Source organism: Dipodomys spectabilis, unplaced genomic scaffold, assembly GCF_019054845.1.
Source record: "Dipodomys spectabilis isolate Male_0828 unplaced genomic scaffold, ASM1905484v1 ptg000463l, whole genome shotgun sequence".
Taxonomy (NCBI): domain Eukaryota; kingdom Metazoa; phylum Chordata; class Mammalia; order Rodentia; family Heteromyidae; genus Dipodomys; species Dipodomys spectabilis.
In genome coordinates, this window is record NW_024871140.1 from 347,712 (window position 1) to 354,941 (window position 7,230).

Consider the following 7,230-nt stretch of genomic DNA (forward strand, 5'->3'; position numbering starts at 1 on the left):
CTCTCTCTTTCTCTTTTCTTCCTCTTTTCCTTCCCTTCCCTTTCCTTCCCTTTCCTTTCCCTTCCCTCTCCTTTCTTTTTTTTGGGGGGGGAGGTCCGGTCATGGGGCCTGAACTCTGGGCCTGGGCACTGTCCCTCAGCTCTTCAGCTCAAGGCTAGCACTCTACCACTCGAGCCACAGTGCTACGTCCGGCTTTTTTCTTTTTGCTTATGTGGTGCTGAGGAATCGAACCCAGGGCCTCATGCATGCAAGGCAAGTGCTCTACCACTGAGCCACCTTCCCAGCCCCTCCTCTTCTTTCTTTTTTGCCAGTCTTCGGGATTGAACTTGGGACCTGGACACTGTATTTGAGCTGTTTTTGCTTCTTTTATCTCCAATTATTCAGGAAACAGCTAGAAGTGTCTCAAGTGGTGGAGAGCTAACCTTCAGCCAAGATCCTAGAGAACAGCACCCTGGCCAATATGGGCATAAAATAAAATGGGAAACATCACATGGATGATAAAATGTCATTTATTATGTCTTGGCTTAAACAATTGTGTAGAATTTGATGTTAAATTACAGGTTTAAATTTATAAAATTTTAAAAAATTATGATAAGGTGATATACAGAGAGATTACAATTACATAAGGCAGGTAATGAGTACATTTGTTTTTGAACAGTGTTATCCCCTCCCTCATTTTCTCCCACCCGCCTCCAATTTATAAGTTTTAATTGTAAAATAAATGTTGTCATTAAAGTTTAAACTGCAGGTAAAATTTCTGGCCTAGAAAATATAAGATGGACTTATATAGATATCTTGCATTTCATTGGGGTGTCAACAGCATCTCTGATTCTTCCCTTTTTCTTTTCAGTCTCTTAACTTTAAGAATCTTTTCTTTACTTTGCAAACATTCTCTACCATAAGGCAGTTGCAGTTCTTAACTTGTTGTTTGCCTTCCAAGAATAAAATGCAACTACAAAATCTCTTAAAGGAGAGACAATCACTTTTATTTTTCCAAGTCACTTTGGTTGGGCACTAAAGGAGATGGACAATGGATTTAATCAATAAGGAGTGATTTCTGTGTTAAGAATGGCCATTTTGGGCTGGGAAGGTGGCTCAGTGATAGAGTGCTTGTCTTGCACACATGAGGCCCTGGATTCGATTCCTCAGCACCACATAAGCAGAAAAAGCCAGAAGTGGCACTGTGACTCAAGTGGTAGAGCATTAGCCTTGAGCTGAAGAGCTGAGGCCAGGCCCAGAGTTCAAGCCCCACGACTGACCAAAAAAAAGCAATGGCCATTTTACCAATTGATCTATCCATTCCTCCTCCTGAGTCTTAAATGAAGCAAACACAAATCTGTAACAATAAAATTGTTTGTTTCTGGGAAAAAAATTTGTGTAAATAGATCATTGAATCAAATGAGAATGTCTAAAACCACACACACATTGTGTATGCAGATTATATTTTATCTTTTAATTTTCGTTTATTTTTTTTTCTTTTATTTTTTTGTGTGCCATACTGGATGGTACTTGAGCTTTAACCCTCAAGGCTAGTGTTTTATGACTTGAACCACAGCTCCATTTCAGGTTTTTTGGTGATTAATTGAATATAAGTTTCATTCAGTTTCCTATGCATACTGGTTTTGAACGTAGATCCTCAGACCTTTGCCTCCTGAGTAGTTAGCATTAGTAGGATGAGCTGCTGATGCCCTAATTTTATCTTTTCATTGACATATAACTCTATTTTTATTTTTATTTTTTTTGGGTCTGGTCATGGGGCCTGAACTATGGGCCTGGGCGCTGTCCCTCAGCTCTTCAGCTCAAGGCTAGCACTCTACCACTTGAGCCACAGCGCCACTTCTGGCTTTTTTCTTTTTGCTTATGTAGTGCTGAGGAATCGAACCCAGGGCCTCAGGCGTGCAAGGCAAGTGCTCTACCACTGAGCCACCTTCCCAGCCCAACTCTACATTTTTTTCTGAGAACAAAATTGTGATAATTTAATATCACAATGATAAATATGTACAATATGTAATAAGTTCAGAATAATTAGCTTTTCTCTGTAAATATATATTGTACTTTTGTAATGGGGAATCTGCAGTTTGCTAGTTTTTTAATTGCATATCTTCATACAATATGTAATCAAAGAAAATATTAACAGTGCTGGTATACTTAATTGTACATCTTAGGATAATTTGGGCTCCACCTCTCATGACAGCAAACTTAAAAGTTATTCCTCATGACTTAATGATCACTTACACACAACTTTAAATTAATACTAAATCATAATTTAAGATACTATTGTTCTGTTATCATCTTGCAACAGAGAAGACTTCTTTGTCAAGTATAGCATAGTATAGGAAAAATGGAGGAAAAAGTTAAATGTGACTCTTTAAAAATCCCTAGCACTCTATAAATGAGGTAAGAATAATCTATGAGGAAGATTTTATTCATAACTTATATAATGAAATGGGACTGTAATACTTGCTGAACAAAATCACCCTCCCTCCCAATAAGCTCATGGCCTAGAATACATTAGAAAGGAAAAAGAAAAATAACAAAACTATGAACAGGCACAACTAAAATAAATCCTCTAATCTTATTAACAATGAAGTAGCTGAATTATTAACAATAAAATAAAATCATAATGTGTTTTGTCTACAAAACAAGAAAATCATAAATGTCGGGAGTAATTGCTGTATTAAAAAGTGGAGACCAGATATACTTTGGTTCCAGGCCAGCCCAACACCATGTTAATGAGACCCCATTTCAATGAAAAGGCTGTGTGTGGTAGTTCCTCCATTCCTCCCTATCTGCCATCCCAGCAATGATAGCCAGTTAAGTGGGAAATGGCAGTGTAAGCCCTACATGGGGAAAATAAAAAATCTTGAATAAGAGACAATTAAAGCAAGAGGAGATGGAAGAGGTGTGGCACTGATCAAGATGTGTTGCACTCATAAATTGGCATGTTGAACTGCAACACTTTTTTCTTTCTTTCTTTTTTCTTTTCTTTTCTTTTTTTTTAGTTGTGGGGCTTGAACTCTGGGCCTGGGCACTGTCCCTTAGTTCTTCAGTTCAAGGCTGAAGGCGAATGCTCTATCACTTGAGCCACAGCGCCATTTCACATTTTCTGGTGATTAATTGGAGATAAGAGTCTCATGGACTTTCTTGCCCCAGCTGGCTTGAACCATGAACCTTGCATCTCAGCCTCCTGAATAGTTAGGATTACAGGTGTGAGCCACCAGCACGCAGCTTTGCAAAACTTCTGAACAACTACTTTAAAGTATTTTTTTGAAATGAAGGACTGAAGGGAATGAGTGTGATGCAAAGGGTATAAAACCTTCCCTTTCTCCTCCCAAATAAAAAATTTGTAGAAAATAGAACTGTTATATACTATTAATATCATGGTAACTGATGTCATTATGAATATTTACTGTAATTAATAGCTAGTAAAACAATCATGAAATACTTTTAACATCAGTTTTCCATTTCTTGATAGATACTTAAAAATTCTATATACATATACATACACAGTTTATAATATTGACATTTTTGATGATAAGTCCAAGACAAGATGCTAAATTATACATGGTATAGCCTGAAAAATAATATGAACAATTTTCAGAATACTGTATATAGCATTAATCTCTTTAAGTAAAAGCATGCATCTTTGTATAGGTAAATGTACATAAACATATACATGTATGTATATATATTTGTATAAAAATGCCAGTTACAATACAGGATTAGTCATTTTATTTATATGCCTTTCTAGTGGCTCAATAATTTATTTTTAATTATATTTGATCAATTTTACACACCAGTAATACTCTTAAAAAGGGGGAAAAAAGAGTTTCTGGCTAGGTGCTGGTGGTTCACTTCTGTAATCTGAGCTACTCAGGAGGCTGAGATCTGAGGATCACAGTTTCATGCCACCTTGGGCAGCAAAGTCTGTGAGTCTCTTTTTTTAAAAATTTCTTAAAGCCTTTACTTTTGAGACATAATAGATTAAAACCTTACACACATGGAAAAAGACAGACATGATCACAGTTGAACAGAATCTAGTCAGAAACATTTTAGTGACTGCCTGCTAATGGTGAAGCTGAAGTTCTGGGAGCATGTGACATGCTGCAGGGTCAAAGGAATGAGTGATTAGTACTCCTCTCCTTCTTCCTCACCCTCTCCTTCCACAGAATCCACACCAACCTCCTCATAATCCTTCTCTAGGGCAGCCATGTCCTCACGGGCCTCAGAAAACTCTCCTTCCTCCATCACCTCACCCACATACCAGTGGACAAAGGCACGCTTGGCATACATCAGGTCAAACTTGTGGTCCAGGCGAGCCCAGGCCTCAGCAATGGCTGTGGTGTTGCTCAGCATGCACACAGCGCGCTGCATCTTGGCCAGGTCTCCACCAGGAACCACAGTGGGAGGCTGGTAATTGATGCCAACCTTGAAACCAGTGGGACACCAATCCACAAACTGGATGCTGCACTTGGTCTTGATGGTGGCAATGGCAGCATTAACATCTTTGGGAACCACATCATCATGGTACAACAGGCAGCAGGCCATGTATTTACCATGGCGAGGGTCACATTTCACCATCTGGTTGGCTGGCTCAAAGCAAGCATTGGTGATCTCTGCTACAGAAAGCTGTTCATGGTAGGCTTTCTCAGCAGAGATGACAGAGGCATATGTGGCCAGGGGGAAGTGGATGCGGGAATAGGGCATCAGATGGTCTGGAATTCTGTCAGGTCAACATTCAGGGCCCCATCAAACCTCAGGGAAGCTGTGATGGAAGACACAATCTGGCTAATAAGGCAGTTCAGGTTAATGTACGTTGGGTGCTCAATATCGACAGATGTCACAGATGGCCTCATTGTCCACCATGAAGGCACAATCAGAGTGCTCCAGGGTGGTGTGGGTGGTGAGGATAGAGTTGTAGGGTTCAACTACAGCTGTGGACACCTGGGGGGCGGGGTAAATGGAGAACTCCAGCTTGGACTTCTTGCCATAGTCCACAGAGAGACGCTCCATCAGCAGGGAGGTGAAGCCAGAGCCAGTTCCCCCACCAAAGTTGTGGAAGACCAGGAAGCCCTGAAGACCTGTGCACTGGTCAGCCACTTTTCTGATCCGGTCCAAGACGAGGTCAATGATCTCTTTGTCAATGGTGTAGTGCCCATGGGCATAGTTATTGGCAGCATCTTCCTTGCCTGTGATGACCTGCTCAGGGTGGAAAAGTTGACAGTAGGTGCCAGTTTGAACTTCATCAATGACTTTGGGCTCCAGGTCTACAAACACTGCCCTGGGCAGGTGCTTGCCAGCGCCTGTCTCACTGAAGAAGGTGTTGAAGGAGTCATCTCCTCCCCCAATGGTCTTGTCACTTGGCATCTGGCCATCAGGCCGGATGCCGTGTTCCAGGCAATAGAGCTCCCAGGAGGCATTGCCAATCTGGACACCAGCCTGGCCAACGTGGATGGAGATACACTCACGCATGATGACTGTGGATTTGGTGGCAAAGGCGACAGGAGCAGGAGCAGGCACCCCGAGTCCCGGTTACTGTCCCTGACAAGCTAAGAGTCGAGTTAAGTAACGCACTAGTCTGTGAGTCTCTTAATCTCCAATTAGTGACCAAAAAGCTGAAGTGCAGCTATGCCTCAAATGATAGAGCACTAACTTGAGCAAAACAAAAACTCAGGGATAGGGATTAGTTCAAGTTCCAAGACTGGCATTCTCAAAAACTATGTACATGTGACTATATCAGATGATGCTAAGTGAAATGAACCACAAGATAGGAATACAAGTGGTTTCATCCTTCTTGCTGTTGTTTTTAATGTATTTATAATATACCATGGGATTTTTTAAATTTCTTTCATATATTCATCCCCCATGGTATAACCCCTGTTTTTACTGTATTTGATTCTGGCGCCCTGAATCTTGTATATACATTTTTCTGATTTGGGGAGGGGAAGTGAAATAACAAAATGCTGAAACAAGGATACAGGTTGACCCATTGTAACAATGAGATGTACAAGACACCAGGTTGAAAATGTACTTTATGGGTCCCAAGGAAGATGGCAGAGGAGAAGCTGGAGGCTAAACAAGCTCTCACATAGAAAACAGTTTCAGTGTTCCACTGAACAGTCCTAGGCTAGAGAATCACACCAACTGTGCCATCACAGTATAGAGAGTTTGGCTGGAGAGGGAAAATCCAGGGAGCTTGGTCAAGGAGACAGATCTGAGCACTTGCCTGTAGCAGTGGCTACAGTAGCAGCTGCCATACCAACAGAAAAAGTCCAGGACAAAGGCGCCAGATGTAGCATGCAAGCAGATTCTACTCACCACCAGCAAGAACTGACAAGGACCAGAAATCTTCATCCTGCTGATCGCAGAACAGGGAGGTCCCAGGAGCCAAAAGTCTGGCTTGAGTAGAACCCTGACATCCTTACTCCTCATGGAGCAGCAGTGGATATGTAGCCCCTCCCCCACCACTGGAGAAGATTTCCATCTTTGATACTGACAAAGGCCAGGCTGAACAGCTAGCTCCAACACAGTCCTTGGAAGGAAACAATTGGAGCCTTTATTAGGTCACAGGAACCTGACCTGACCTGCCAGCCTCAACTCCACCTAGGGGAAAGTCACCCCTTACAGGCAGAAATCAAAGAAAGTTTGGACAAATGGGATTGCATGAAGTTGCAGAGCTTCTGCATGGCAAAGGACATAGCTAGTAAAATCAACAGAAAGCCCACAGATTGGGAGAAGATCTTCACTAGCCATACAACAGGACAAGGGTCTCATTTCTAAAATATATCTGGAACTCAAAAAATTAAATCCCCCAACAACAAATCCTCAAAGAAACAACTGCACAATAAATAAGTGGGCTAAAGACTTAAAGAGAAATTTCTCTGAAGAAGAAATAAGAATGGCCAATAGATACATGAAGAAATGCTCAACCTCTCTACCCATAAAAGAAATGCAAATTAAAACAACATTGAGATACCACCTTACCCCAGTTAGCTATATTCAAGAACTCTAATAACAACAGATGCTGGAGGGGATGTGGCCAGAAAGGAACCCTACTGCATTGTAGGTGAGAATGTAAACATATTCAGCCACTTTGAAAGTCATATGGAGGTTCCTCAAAAGACTCCACATTAATGGGAGCCCAAAGAAACCATAACCAATCAACTAAGTGATTTGAGGACAAACACTGAACACCAAATTAAGGAAGTAAAGAAATTCATACAAGACCTA

At 41.2% G+C, this 7,230-nt stretch overlaps 1 pseudogene; it reads right to left on the bottom strand.

The window, feature by feature from the left end:
* Positions 1-4,100: 4,100 nt before the first annotated feature.
* LOC122098178 lies at positions 4,101-5,547 on the bottom strand (annotated as a pseudogene).
* Between the last annotated feature and the right edge of the window lie 1,683 nt (positions 5,548-7,230).